Below are 15,708 nucleotides of genomic sequence, written 5' to 3' on the forward strand. Positions count from 1 at the left end.
CACGGTGTGTAGGCACCCAGCACCCCACCAGATGTACGAGGCATTCGAGCCCAGCCAAGAGATCCTCCAGCCCTGGAAGTCAGACAGGACCACCACTCTCCATTCGAAGAAGAAACTGGTGCTTCATGCACCAGGAGATGACTAATCCCAGTAGCTGAGTTACAGCATAGCTTTTAACACACACACACAGAGGTGTTAAGGTCATCTCAACTCTCATCTACAGCATCCCACAATATCCCCTCCCACAGCGGCCCTGTTGCTCTTTTTTCCTCCTACTACTTTTCTTGTTTTCTACCCTCCCCCTTCAACCTTCTTTCCTTTCAGGTCTTTTCATCTCCTTCCAGAGCAATTTACCCTCCCCTGTCTATCCGTTCCCCTGGCACCTCAAACACCCTTCTCCCCACCCACGACTCCCCCCCGAGAAGCCCTTTTCTTCTAGGAATCCACTTTACCCGGATTTCTACCTCCAGCAATCACCCCTGCCCTCCCTAACCAGGCCCTCGAGTGCATATTTGTCCGTCGTGGATTGCAGACTCTTTCGGACAAGGACTGTCTTCTTCCCCACTTGTAAAACACGACACACGTTTACGGAGCGGGTAAATGATAAATACGCGATCTCAGCATTCCGGCGTAGCTCAGCGTCAGCTCCCTCCACCGAGCTCACTCGGTGTTTGCCTTCCCTCTACAGCAAACTAATCTACCCTCAAGACTTTTTTTTTTTTCTTCCTTATCTCTCAGCTACAAGGCTATTACTTAAATCTATCAGCATTCTTTAAAACCAGTTGAGAAAGGGAGGAGGGCAAACAAAGGGCCTTCAGCACAAGCTCACCCACGAGCTCACACCATGAGCCACACGGGGGCTTGGGGGAGCACCGCATGTGCTAGCAAGGGGAGAGCACGGCCACAGATACCTTACCAGGATTATTCTACCTCACGTGCCTCATTTCTATTCAGTTGTCAGTCAGTTGCTGGACCAGCAGGCACACAGATATTTGCTGGAGGAGTATCCAGCACATCTACGTTGACCTTTACCCGCCAAGAGTGTCTGCTATTGGGAAAGGGGAAAAATGGACTGCTGAAATGGAAAAGTGGGGCAAGGAAAAGAAAGTTATGAAGAGAGGATTACGCACAACACACAAGGCACAAATTGGTGACTAAGAGGCCCGTGGTCCACGAAAAAGCCAGTGGAGGCAAAACCCTGCTCCGCGTCAGCGCTGAGCTGATGCCCTGCAGCAGCTGGCTGTTTGGCAATGCTGCCCATGCGTGACGGGGGATTTGTCTGGTGGGCGTAGCACTTCTCAAGAATCAGCATGGTAAGATGCTCGTTCAATAAATAAATAACTAAATAAATAAGAGGGCAAGAGTACTGGCTAGACAGTTCACAGAGTTGATGCTATCAGCTGGTTCCTTATCTCAGCAGAACGTGAGCTGTCTGGGGTTTCCTAACGCCCCAAGTCGCTGCTCTCTGGCCCTTCTGCCCTCCTCCACCACGTGGACTTCACCCCTGCCTCCCACCGCACGCCAGCCCCTCGCCCACACGGCCTCGAAATGTCGATCTTGATACCCTCCCGGGTTGAAGAATTTCTCACTCACCCACTCTGAGCGTGCTCAAGAGCCACGTCCCGCTCTGTCCCTACAGCTTGAGCAGCCTCGACGAGATTATCTGACACAGCTTTCTTGCAATCCTATCTCTGCAGATGGGTTGCTGATAACCAATGAAGAACCGTGGATAGCATCTGTGTCAGGATGCGTAAAGGATAACATTATTATCCTTTTAGAAACCTCATCCAGACACGTAGGAAAAAATTACAATTTTTGTTACTGGCTTTGTCTGAACTCATATAGCTACCCTCAGAAGAGGCAGCAAAGGGGAACGCGTTCAAGTAAATAACTTGGATGGGGAGCATCAAACCCCTCCTGCGATTAAAGGAGACAGCCACTGCAGGCGAGAAAGATGCGAGTAAAATTAAAAACAGGAGCACCGCTGAAGACGAAGCAATCACCTGGAAAACAACAGAACATCTTGTAGGAACAATCACATCGACAAGCTGCCCTCCCTCTGCTCCGAAGGCTCTTGTCTGTGTGGCAGCCTTTCACACGATAGAGATTGAAGAGCTGCTGCTTAGCGCTGCCCCTGGAGACTTGCCCAGGAGTTTTGACGTGGCTCAGGGCCCTGTGCATAAAAGGGCAGCAGTGGCTACACTCCTTGTGAACTCCTGCTGGCCAAGCTGTCTGGCAGGTATAGCTAAAAAAAAGGCCCTTTTTGGAAAATATTGCTTCTTTTATAGCTTATCTCGGCGCAGACAGCTGCCTCGCTTCGCCAGAAATAGAAGAATTTAACAGCCATGTTTGCAGGGACAGATTTTAAAGGTTCCATCTTCTAAGAAACAACCTACACATCCAGAAACAGAAGGCCAGATTTGTTTTTACAATGGAACCCCCTTCCATATGCTAGCTGTGCCCACGGATTTGCAAAAGCCCTGCTCTGAAAACGGGATGTTCATTCAGCAACAGGCGACGAGCAACTTGCCTTTGCCTTCCTATAGAGTCTGTTCCTACCAAAACCAGTGGCAAAACAGCGCACGGTTAATTGCATTTTGCTGAAAATCGCTGGCATTTTATAAGCAAAACAGTGGTGAATGAGAGCATTAAACATTGGAAAAACAAGCCTAAGAGGTTCGGTGAAAATACCCAACAGCTACAGCTGATCAGCACCTCTCTGTTGTTCCTTTTCGGATCAGATCCCAAAAGGCTGTTAGGATTTGTTCGGGGTGATAAAGGCAGGGACACAGGCAGCATTCCCAGGTCAGCCCCAGCTGCAGGCAAGGCGCTTCCCTGCCCTGGCACTGGGACCACGCTGGGGAGGACCCCGAGGAGCAGAGACCTCTCCGAGCACGGCTGCAAACACCCCGTGAGCCCGGAGGAGCCCCTGCAGCCATTCTGCCTCTAACACATTTGTGAGTGCAATGGGAATAACGTTATTTTCCTGCCTTTTAGAAATAACAAGCCTGACAAGCTTCTTTAGATCAAAAGTGCTGAATTCCCAGCATTCCCATCAAATTTAACACTGGAAGAGCTGATGCTAATGAAGTAAACAGCTCTGAACCTAACAAGAGCTTGCAAAATTTCAGTGGTATCACCTTTTACCTGCAACAGTTGGACCAGTTGTCTGCAGGATATTTATTTTTTTTCCTAAAAGTGAATGAAGGGGTACTAAAGACAGGGGCCTGCTGCGAAATGACCGAAATTCCCATGCAAACAACCCATTAGCAGTGCTCAAATGCAATTTAAATTACTAGTTGTTAAAGTGCTCCTCAATTTCATGGTAAGTTTCCAAGGAAAATTACATGCTATGTACTATTTAATTGATTGTTTTCTACTTCTTAACATCCATTTATTCCCTCCTCCTGTCTTTTCCTTAATTTCAAGAGATGATAATGACTTTTCAGGGAGGAAGGGGGAACGGCTGACAGGGCTGACGAGGGATTTACCTGAAGAACAAGCATGTAGGAGGGAAGTGGCTGCCAAAATGGACAGCTTCTCTGGGACTCCTCTGTGCAATATTTTCACAGTAGGGGTGTGAGACAGCACAAGAACTCCTTTCCTCCTCAATGCAGGCAGCCAGGCTTCCGAAACCTGACGTTTCTTTAAAACGCAGTCACCCCCATATCAAGCAAAAAGCAACTGGGGAGACTTCCACACTGTTCACTGATGCTGCGAGAGGAGCAAGAGCAACTTGTTTATTCCTCCTGGGCATGCGAGTCCTTGAACTGACATGCTCACTGGAGGCAAACAAGTTCTTCTCATCTAAGAGATCTTACCCCAAATGCAAATACCTCGTTCACAGGAGCAAATTTCCCTCAAAGTTGACTGAAGAATTAGGCTGAGAGTAAGACCTCCTGCTGCTTGCAGCAGCTGTTACACAAGAATGTGCATTACAAAGCTAATAAGCACAGACATTTCCTAAAAGACTGCGCTCTGCTCAGATACTAAGAGGTAGCAGTGGCACCATTAGGTGAAGTGCCATCTGGAAGCTCCAGAAGCCATGCTACACGTTGGGATCCTGTCACACACGGGCAACATAGATCAGCTTTATGAAATACTCGGTATGACTTGGTTTACCTTTGAGCAACTGAAGCAGAAATATTTCACGCTCAGAAAAGTATGACTTTATTAGAGTGTGTTTAACAGCGCTATTCGGCACGAGGCTGTAAAACAGCTGCTGTGCAGGAGCTGAACATGAACAGTCACACGGAGTCAGAAGATTTGCACTTTTCCCAAATTTGCCACAAAGTGCCTCAGTTTCTGCACCCGCACCCACCAGGATAGCGCAGCTTTCCCCAGCCTGCAGACACGATGTGTTTCGGAGCTCTGAAACCTCTGCCTACAGAAATGCAAAGCACCAGACACACAGAGCCATCCAGGCCTGCAATCTTGCCTCTCCTCCCTCCCCTCCATGCTGTCTGGGGCAGCTTCTGGGGCACGCACACTTGGTGCCTGCTAAGCCCCCTTACAGCCCCCAGGTCACACAGTGGCAGTGTCACTGCCCTGCCACATCCCGCACAGTGCCAGCCCAGCGAGCTGTGCCGTGATCATTTGGTGCAACCGCCGGGGTGAAGGACGGGCTGTGAACCAATCCTCCTTACACAGGAGCTAAAGCAAATCTTCTGCATCTATAAAAGTAATCGAGGGGCTTAAGGAACAGGCACGGAGCTCTCTGAACGTGCTCAAGGTCCACGGAAGCCACCGAAGGCTTCTCAGGCTCAAGTGTTTCCAGAGTGCCAGGCTGCAGGAGGAAAATCTTTAGCCGTGTATTAGTTTACAGGTCAGCCCTTAATGGCTCCGTTCCTAGAACAGAAGAAAATCCTTTGTGTGGCATCCGCTGCGGATCCTGGTTAGCATCAGCGATCACCGGATCTGTCCGGGCTCTGGAGAGACACCAGAGAAGAGCCCTGGCAGTTTGCGGCCCCAGCCTCGAGCTTCCTCCAGGCAGGGGCTCTGCCTGGGGGTGCTCAGCCTTCAGGTCCATCCAGCGGAGATGTGTCAGGGAGAAGGATCAGCACATGGAGGTTATCAGCCCCTGGCGTGCCCGACGTCTGCCCTGAGGCCTCCTGAGGAAGCGCCTTCACTCTGGCGCTGCCTCCAGGCCTGGGGACCCAGCTGGGCCTTGGCACCTCTCGTCTTGGTCTTCCAGCAAGCATGGAAGGGGGGAGACTGCGAGGGGAACAGAACATCATCATTTCCAGCCCTGTCCCCAACAACCAAGCTGGGCTACAAGCGGCTGGCGAAGCCTGGAGGCGCCACATCCAAGCACCGCCGAAGCAGGGGCTGCTCAAGGCACGGTGCAGGAGGAGGCATGGCCCGGGGCCGCACGTGCACACGTGGAGGCAAAGCACAGAGCACGAGGAGCAACACAGAGCTGGACTCACCGCCCTCCACGGCTCTGCCCACCACACACGACAAAGGAAGGTGGCTCCCCCAGCAAGTCACCGTGCTGAGGCTTCGCATGCTGCAGCAGCTCCACGCGCCTCCCCAAACCCCGTTCTCCACGCCGTCACCTACGCTGCCTGCTCAGGCTGTGAGCTCCTCAGGACAGCAGGGCCCCGAGCCCCAAAGCTGCACCTAATCCATGCTTGTTGAAACAGCGTGGATTAAAATGCAACTGAAATGTGCAAACTCGAAACCCGACCTGCCTGCAGGAACACACCGCAGCAGTCCCTTCACTGCCAGCTGGGGTACACCGCTTTTCTGCTCACATCCTATTCTTGTGCAAGCTATGTGGAGCATTTTTGTCCTCCCCAAAAAAAACATTTCAGTTTTGCACCTAAGAGACCTGATGCAAATCCGTATCTCCTAAGAAAACCAAACCTCACGTGGAATAATAATCCCTAGTCAAAAGGGCAAAAGAAAATCCAAGCAAGACCTCTGCTAGAAAGTTACATCCTAAATTTAAAACAAGGAGGGTACGATAACAAGCTTGAATCAGCCTAAAAATACCATTTAGCAAAGCAGATGCACGCATCACTAAGCAGTGGTACGAGCCATACACCGTTTTTCACCAACATCCCTTCCCAAGTAAAAGGACAAAGTGCAGTGCTTTCTATCTGAGGCGCAGGACTCGCTGCTACGCAACCCCCAGAGCCAGCACTAAAAGCACTCTATACGTGTTACATGCTCCAAATGACAAGAGGAATGCAGGATAGTGGATCTCCACTCCAGATTCCTGGGCATGGCTTTAGTTGCCATGAATAAAACAGGAAGCAAAACATGTTCCAGGTTCCCCCCCGCTCCCCTGACTTTCTCGATGAACTGCAGTTTCCTTTCAGGAAGGAGAAAGGAAAAGGGGAGAAGCAGAGAAGCAGACAGCTGCAGTATCAGACAGATAAAAAACCACCCCGCTAAGGAAAAATAAAGAATAACAGGAAAAACCACACGTTGAACCTTCATACAGTTAAAGCTGTTAAACTTCTGCAGTTCCCTAACAAAACAGTTAAATATTAACGTTGGAGATAAATATATCCCTGTGTCACACAGCCTTCTGAACACACACACTTGCTTAGGAGACAGAAATCTTTCTTAAGCTATACTTTACTTGCTGACCACATGCACATAACCGTACCCATTTAACCCTACAGAGCTCTGCTGCCTTGGTGCATCAGCCAGAAACTACAAGGAAGAGCCTGGCTGAATGGGAGCTGGCTGAAATTATCTTTGTACCTAGGCCTGAAGAAATATTTTGCCTTTGAGACCAATCTATTAAGCTAAATTTCCGAGCTTGAGAAACTTTCATCGGGTCCTTTTCTGTTGACTGGCGATCCACATGCCTGCCTCCACCAGCAGCCACGCACACACTTTGATGCAATCCATCTGACTAAACAAAACAGAAAATCCCAAGTTGCTTGCTAAAGCAGCAATGATGCACTTACCAGCATCCAGGCAAGCTCCTTCGCTAATACGCTTCCCTTTCGAGCAGATCAAATTTGGAACAAGGTCCAGGAGCAAAAGAGAACTGAAAACTGACCACAAGAAGCTTCCAAAACAAGAAGGACAAAAAAAAAAAAAAAAAAAAAGAAAAAAACCTTACTACAGGAATTCAAATCCTGCTTCCACCAGACCCTGAGTCACCTCCCCTCCCTTGCAATAGATCAGAGCAATGGGTAAACATTTCCAAATATGGAGATCAAAACTCCGAAGGATGTCAAAAAAAATCACCCTTCTCTCCCTGCCTTTGGCACGGGGATGACTTGCCCCTCTCCAGCCTGAATTCCAGGCACCGAGCACATCACCGTGGCCGACCCACGAGCAGCCTGAACTCAGGGCCACGCGGCGCCAGCACAGTCCCGGCCCGTGCTCGGGCAGCTCCCGTCCCCTCCTGGGGATGCCCGGGGAGATGCAGCCAGGCAGCTCCAGGAGCCATCGCCCCGCATCCACAATTGCTGCTCAAAACCACCCTCTTCTCGTCCCTCAACTCACCAGCAGGAAAGCTCCCAAAGCTGGTTTTCCGAGTGCTATTTGAAGGCCAATAGGTGAAATCGGGCTGTGCTTATGGTGACACTAACTCAGTGCCAGAACGGTGAGCCCCAGCAGTCAGAGCCACCTGGCAAGCAGGGCACAGGGCACAAGCAGGACTGCGCATGGCCTCGGGCTCCTGCTCAGCTCCAGCTGCTCACCTGGGGCAGGGAAAAGCTCCCTGAACCTGACTCATCCAGTCAGCGCCCCGCGAGAAGCACGCATGTGATTCTGCTTCGTCAGAGGACAAACAGCTCTGCAGAGAGAAACGCACCCTGCACGAGCAGAGAGCTCCCATGGGGAACAGGAGCCCCAGGACAGCAGCATCCCTCGATCCCAAAGCCATTCTTCCTGCCTGGAATCAAAAAGGTTCCCTGCTCCAGCAAACGGGCTCTCTGGGCAAGCAGCACAAGGAGAAAAAGCTCGCTGCCACCTGGGCAGGATCCCTACAGGGACGTGGGACACGGGGATGGCAACAGGGGAGCACCGAGTGTCCCCACTCAAAGTTCAACGTCCAGCAAGCCCAGGAGGCAGCACAGGTACACTTACAGAGCAAATCCTGCCCACAAAGAGGGGTGATTTACTCCCACAGGGCAGCAGGGACCTCTCCCAGGCACCCACATCTCCCCTCTGGCACCCCAGGGATGACCGGGACGCGAATACCCAGGCTGAAACCCTCCCAGCCCCTCTGCCCCAGCAGCCCGCTGGTGGCTGCAGCCATCGGCCAGGCTGAGCACGCAGCATCTGAGGAATGTGCAAATCAGGACGTTTTCAAGGGGAACAGGCTGCCCAGGCAGCGCTGCCAGAGTGATTCCCCAGCACCACCCACAAGATGCTATTGAATTTATAGGGAAGGAATTCCAGAGCTGACTCTGCCCATGTATGGCCAAAATAAGCAGTAAAAAAAAAAAAAAGTGACAGTAACAAAAAAAAAAAGAGCACATCTGGCTCTCAGTGATACCAAAGCACAGGCTTCAGGAGAAGCCAAACCCCTGCAGTGACAGAGGCTGCACAATTACCTCCAGCTGCCAGGCAGGGATCAGGGGCCCGTCACTGCCTGAGTTCAGTCCCTGATACCACAGGTGACAGAAAACATCTAAACCCTTGCTTCTGAAGAAAACAAAGCTCTGTGTCTTTCAGAATAAGGACATGTAACTTGGTGACCCATCACTACCACTACAAATTAACCTAACAAGGCAGCACCAGCACATACCCATCACGCGTGAGTTATAAAGACAGCTTTAAACAGCCAACAGCCCCAGTGGTGCTAAGTGCTACCCCAGGGTAATGCCAGAGCAACATCTTCCCAAAATGCAGGCTGGGACTAGCCCTCTGTGGGCAGTCAATCAATTATTCTTTAAAAAAAATATATAAAAATAAAAACAACTGAGACCTTCCCCAGAGCTAAGTGCCCCAGCCAACAGCTGGGCCATGAGGGACATCCTCCTTGCTCAGAAACTACACCAATCACCAAAGAAGATGCTCCAAAACCATAGCAAGATGAGTTGTTAGAGTGCCTGGGAAGGCTTTGCAAACTCTGATTCCATTTTTCAGTCTTTCACTGAAGACAATTCCCAGGGTATCTGTGTGAGGACACGCAGCAGGATGAAGCAGGGATCAGGTAAGGAAGGGAACAAAGCCACGGAGGAGGAGGGACTGGGACAGCAGCAATCCTGCCCCGGGAGCGCAGCAGCCCTCGCAGCTCCGGGCTCCAGCAGCATTAAGAGATCAAGGTTCTCCCTCGCAGCTAAATGCCACCACCTCGCTTGCCCTGCCAGCAGGGAAATATTAGCTGCGTCAGCTCGAGAGGCAAGGGGCTTACCGAGCCGGAGAGGAATGCAGGCGGCGGTGGCACGCAGTGGGGACAGGGAAACGAAACCCCAGGGAAGGCAGGCTGTTAACGCTGCCTTCGCGCAGGGGTCAGGCAGGGTATGTTTTATGGCTCCTGGGGTTGAACCCTGGCTTCGTGACCTTAGAGGGACTCCGTGCCAGGAATGAATATAGCTGTTAGAGGGGCTGGGAGGGCAGGGGGCCGAGCACACGAGGACAAGCCGGTTCCCGGTGCTGGCAGGCAGCCCAGCACGGCCTTTCAATACCCCCCGGGCTGGGAGGGAGTGCTGATGTGCTCTGGGGACAGCCCCAGGGACAGGGCACGCTCGGCACAGCAGCCACCCGGCACCCAGGAGCAAGCACACACGTCCCCTCAAGCAGCATTCGCTGACTGCAGTCCCACCACCTGGTGTTATGGTGTCCTTTTTGGGGTCCCAGCTCAGATGGCATCGTGTCTTCTCTTGCTACTGTGCTTAAACAGCAGTACTCAAGTATAAACCGAGGTTCAGTGCCCCTGTTTTAGAGCACCTACCACTCCAAACCACAAAGAATAGAAACCAGAGGGATGGACAGGTCCATGTCCCAGCACAGCTGAACCAGCAGCTCCCTGCCACGCTGCGCCACGAGTCCCTCTCCTTGCCACAGTCCTGATCCTGGAAAGTGAAAGCTCAGGGGCCTGGGAATAAAATCCAAGCCGAGCCTCCCGCACAGCAGTATAGATCATTATCACTTGGCCACTGGGTCAGGCGTGACTAATTTCATTTACACGGCATTACATAAGCAGGACACTCAGAACATTTGATTCATAAAAGCATCTCAGAGAAATGGAGAGCACAACTTGCACGACAGACGTAACGCGGGGACTGCTGCAGCATCGCGGGGAGACAGCACAGAGAATGCTGTAACGCAGGCAGCCAGGACCAGGGGTGTTCATACACACATGCACAACTGCATAAACCTACACTCCTTCCCACACCATGCACAAAAGCAAGCTTAGGACTCGCAAGCTGAAGTCCTGGGCAGCCGAAAGTTAACACAAATGTTTGTGAGAGTTCTGCTTTGCGGGCAAAGGCAAAAAAACTGTGTGCAAAGGAATAAATATAGAAAGCAAGGCAGGAAAAGCAGGTGCTGGCTTGTAAAACCTTGGCCAGAAAGGCTTCCCAGGAGGTTGGATCTGGTAGCTTTGCAACAGCTCCACAGAGAGACAGAAGAGACAGAAAAAGAGAAGAGAACATGAATGCATATGCATTCTTTCACTGCCATATATAGTATATACAGACATTTGGTACACACACCCCCGAGCTCTCACACGCCGCTGTGTAGTATATACTATATATGCACTGCACATCTTTGTTTCCACGTGCCCGGATCCGTACGCTGGGTGTACGCACACGTAGACACGGGATATCTGCATTTCTTACGCAGGCGTTTGTCAGCGCCCCCCACATCACCTACAAACACACGCTGCCACACGGTGCTCCCCGCGACAGCGAACCCACAGCCCCAGCCCTACAGGCTGGGGTGACTTCTAAACACTCTCAGCTTCTTGCTGGTGCTGAGCCCTTCCCCTCCGAGGTCTCTTTGTGCAAGCAGCACAAGGGAGTTACCATTTCATCTGTTTCCCAGTTATCCCAACCCCCTTCCACGCTCATTTAGGAGCTTTTTTTGGACCCCTAGATGAGAGTCGCAGCAAGGTGCTACTGCTAGAAAAGCTGCAGCTCCTTCCACTCCCCTCGTGCCTGTGAGAAGTGTTTACGTACCGGCTCTCGCACTGCACAGCTTTGCTGGTGGGATGAACTCAGCGCGGGGCTGTTGGAGACACGCGGGGTGCTGCCGGAGTCACGACTTTGGGTTTCTTTCCCAGCCCTGCGAAGAGAAAGAGTTTCCATGTGATGCACGCTGGATGGGCTTCCCGACAGCTCTTCTCCAAAACTTGCAGCTTAACCCACACAGCTTCTGGGAAACGGAGCGTTTTCCTCCCCAGCTTTCTTCGACAGAAGCCTCCGTGCTTCTGGGCTGTTTTACAGCAGCTGCTCTGCGCACCCTGTGTAAGCGAGCATTTCGACCCCAAAGCACCGAGCTTTACAGTGTCACACTAGGAATACAACAAAATATGACTATTTGTAAAGATACGGATGCGAGGGGGACATAAAACGAGGCACAAAATATGAGAACAGGTGAATCTGTCCTTAGTCACTGTGGCTTGGGGCAAGACAACGGAGCTACGAGGCATCATTTAATTCGGTTTTGAAGCTTACAGGATTTTCTGTTTTGACCAAGCTGACGCTGTTTCTCCCTGTGCAGGAGATGCAGGCAGACCAGAGGGACCAGCCCATTATCAGCCAGGCCACACAACCAGCATCCTGCACATGTCAAGTGTCACGCCAGGACGCTGCTGGGCGCATCCCGAGGAGCTGCACAGCATCTGCATGTCGCACTCCTTCCTGCCTCCCGCCCGGCATCCCATCCCAGCCACAGCCCCGACACCCCCACGTCCCTATCTCTGCTCGTGACGAGCACAGGCTCGCCTCGTCACCACCACAGCACAAAAAGCTGTTGCTGTTTGCTGCCGTAACGATGGAAACGCTCGGTTCGGGCTTGCATTTGTTTTACCTGCGCTGCTCGTGAGGATGCGTTGAGCCCACAGATCTATAACCAAGGAATTGCACAACACCACGTGCAGCTCACAGCCCCGGTCTCCCTGGCCTGTCACCCGGTGGGATGGCGTCCTGCCCCTGCCACCAGCCCCTTGTCACCGCACGTCATGCCTGATGCTACAGCAGCCACGAGGGACACGCGACCCTCGCCTCTCCAACACCGTAAGAGCACATTGGGGTCTACCCTGGCCCCATCAGCACCTCCCCAGCTCCATCCCACTGATGCTTGGCTGGTGCCCAGCCCCGACTGACTCCCCGCAGGACCCAGGTGTGGATAGAGCAGGTATTCAAGTCCCCAAGACCCTCGGAGCTGCCTTCAGGTGCTGCGAGGACAAATCCAGCCGGCGATCGCAACGGTGTCTCCCACTCACCACAGGCTGGGGATGAAGATGAGTTACTGCGAGGTTTTATTGCTGCTGAACTCAGCCAAAGAGCAATTTCTCTTCATCCATCACGGAGGAGACAAGTACAAGCAAATATTATGGTTCTGCATGTTTACTTTTCATTTTAAAATGATGTAGAGTTATATACAATTTAGGTCCTTCCCACAGGCTCCTGGCAAAATGCCCTTCGGTCTTATCTGCAAAGGCAGAAGACAACAACATTCCCCTCTGGTTCCAGCCCTGTTTCAATTCAATTCACAACAGCACCTCCGGGAGCTCCAGGTAAGGCAATATTCTTGGGACCCAACCTGTGTGTAAAAGACCTTGGCTCAGGCTCGCCTTTCATCAAGTTTAGCTCACGAGATGTTTATAAGAGCGTTTACAGGACTCTGGCAGCCTCAGCTAACTGAGCCGCATCCGTCTGGCTTTTCTCTCCACGCTGGCTGTCCCTGTCAGCTTGTGACTGGGTCCTGCAAGGCGAGCAGGACCCATGGGTGCCATCCCCAGGGCAGGCAGCAACCAGCTGGTGCCAGCACCCACCTCTCCTGGCCAGCACAGCAGTACCCACCTGAGCTGGTCCACCAAACTTCTCCGTCTGTGACCCCAAACAAGACCTGGGCAGAACGGAGTCATTCAGCCCCGCTGCTTTAGCAGGAGGCTACAAAAGTTGGTCTGGGTTTGAGAGTGCAGAGGGAGCCAGGAGAGATGCTGAGGACGAACCCACGGTGCCGGCAGAGCTGCCCAACTGTTGCATCACAAGCCACGGAGCCATGAGGTCACCTCCAAACCAGAGATCTCCAGGACGTGATCTCAACAAGCATTTCTTGGTGGAGAACATTTCTCAGGACTCGAGGACCCCATGCCCCAAGCCGCTCTCCCCAGACTGCTTGTACGCAGCAAGGAGCGCCGCAGCTTGGCAGCCAGCCCACTCCCTGTCTGGCCTCATCTCTCCCAAGGTCGTGGCCACCCGTGTCCCAGGCAAGCTGGTGGGAACATCACCCTGCCCCCAAAAAAGGGCCTGCCCCTCTCCCTGCCATGGCTCCACAGGCCTCCTCTTGGCCATGCTCATTCCCTTTTGGCTTAGGTAGGGAAAGATGAACAAGCACATCATACAAACACACCCACGTTATTGCCATCGATTCCAGCACAAGTCTTTGCTCCGCTGGAGTCCTCAGGGAAATACGTCCACAGCCCAGCCCCAAGGAGGCCCCTCTGGGTTTCACACAACTTTCCCCTACAACCTCAGTGGGAAATGTTCAGGTGCTTTTCCAGCTCACTGCAACAGACGCTCAGCAGCCAGCGTGCGGCTGATTCTGATTTTAATCCTGCACTGAGAAAGCCCAGATTGCTATCGTGGCCGTGCAAGAGGTAAGAGCGGGGAAGTCTCTCTGGTAACGCAGCCTCACGCCACCCAGCTCCCCCCTGGCAGGGCTCAGCACACCTCAGCTCACGCCTTCAGATCACAGCCACAGCCACCGGGACTTCGAGGCCGTCCACACGTACGTGCGCGCATGTGCATCCTCATTTTCGTGCTTAGTGCAGTGCAGACCGCTTATTTTAATGCACCCTGAAGCATTTCAACAAGCAATTTATCATTTAAAAGTAATTTAAAGCGAAAAAGCTGAACAGCGGGGATCAGCCATCCCATTCAAAGCACCGAGCAGCCTCGGAACAAAGCGCTGGGACCGGAATTCACTGAGAGCGACGCCTCTCACAACAGATTGTTTTCTTCGTTTGTTTCTTTCCAACTAGTTAAGTTTAAGGTACAGCTCGCCAAAAGCTGAGAAGGAGATTCAGAAGTCATAAAAAAGCCATCCCAGGCCAAAAGAAGAATTAGGTGAAAGGTTGAGATCTTACTCAAATCCTGAAGGACGCGACGAGCAGCAGCAGCCTGCTCGCCCTGCCTGATAGCACCGATGCCGTGTTATCGACGGCGAGAATCAACAGCTCCCGATAAGAAAAGCCATTAATGTAAAGCACCAGTATGTAAAGCAACATTTCCTGCTTGCTGATTTAAATCACAACGAAAAGCAGTAGCTTACAATGCCTGAATTTAAATGGTGATTCTCCGATGTGTTTTGAGTTTTCTTTTATTCTTCGGGTTTTTCAGAAACGGACAGCTTGAAACCTCTGCAAGAAAGCTGGTTCAGAGAAATACAGTCAGCATTTTTGGAAGAAAAGGCATCTCCAGCATAACACTGCAGCGGTCACTTGGTAATTGAAGTAACAAGAACCACCAATCCCTTTAAGAGAAAATCTTAGCCGTTAAAATAATTTCTTTAAGTGCTAATTACATTTCTCATCCAGCAGCCTGGCTGAATGGCAGATGTTTTTCCTGACTGGTTGAAACTTGCATTCACCTTTAAATCTGGTTTACACTTGTAAGTCTTACAAATACTCAGAGCTCCATTCTTTTTCTTTTTTTTTTTTTTTTTTTTCCCTTAAATCAATAGGGCTGTAACTTGCAGAAGCCCACCAGTGAACACCAGTTAAACTGGGATAAAGCAGCCTCGCGCTGGGAAGCTCTCATTCCCACCCCAACGAGGAACACATGTCTCAGCCTGACTGCTACAAGGAAAATTGTAGTTTTAGCTGTTCCAGTCGCCAGTTTTCAAGCACCAACAAGTTCTCAGGGAGTCAGCCATCAGCACGGGCTGACAAGGGTCCGCTCGTGTCTGACTGGCAGGTGCACGTGCAGGTCCCCAGCTGACAACCCCATTCAATCTGACCTTTTCATTTTAAGTGAAAAACACTTAAAAGCCTGCACCGTTTTGACATATGTATTTTTATGCCTTTCCCACACTGTGCCAATATTTGTTTTCTGCTGGCCAAAGTCCTCAATTCAGAAATCTCAAGCTATTTCCTCTGCTACAAGCAGCCCTGATCCTCAGCACTTCTGACCATCACTGAGCTCCCCACACACTGCACACTTAGGAAAATCAGACCCCTTCTATGCAAACCTGAACTTAGAGTCCCAGCCTGACTTCAAATTCAGCTTACGTGCATGGGCAGCTCATGCATATGAACACAGCTGCTCCGAGACACGGACCTATCTTGCTGTACCACGACACTACTGCCTGCAGGATCCCTACCAGCTTTCTGTGTTTGTTTCTGTGCTTCTCAGGCTTCATTTATGAAACTGTTCAATTCAGAAGAACATTGCTGGAGTTATCTAATACAAAGATCATGCAAAATAACAAAAGCCGGAGACGCATTTCCTCCGTGCTGCGGCTCTCCAGCACTGCCAGCAGCAGCACCTGCTCAGAAAGCCATCGATACAAGCAGCACCAACCAACACACCGGGCTGCTGGTTTTTCTTTTTTTGGAGG

The 15,708-nt window shown here is 51.5% G+C and overlaps 1 long non-coding RNA gene across 1 annotated transcript; it reads right to left on the reverse strand.

The window, feature by feature from the left end:
- Positions 1–4,156: 4,156 nt before the first annotated feature.
- Positions 4,157–14,515, reverse strand: LOC116492553. The gene is made up of 4 exons (XR_004253601.1): positions 14,422–14,515; positions 11,100–11,205; positions 10,482–10,531; positions 4,157–5,214 (listed from the first exon to the last, which is right to left on the reverse strand). It is a non-coding gene; the product is annotated as an uncharacterized LOC116492553 (long non-coding RNA).
- Positions 14,516–15,708: the final 1,193 nt, after the last annotated feature.

Source organism: Aythya fuligula, chromosome 9, assembly GCF_009819795.1.
Source record: "Aythya fuligula isolate bAytFul2 chromosome 9, bAytFul2.pri, whole genome shotgun sequence".
NCBI lineage: Eukaryota > Metazoa > Chordata > Aves > Anseriformes > Anatidae > Aythya > Aythya fuligula.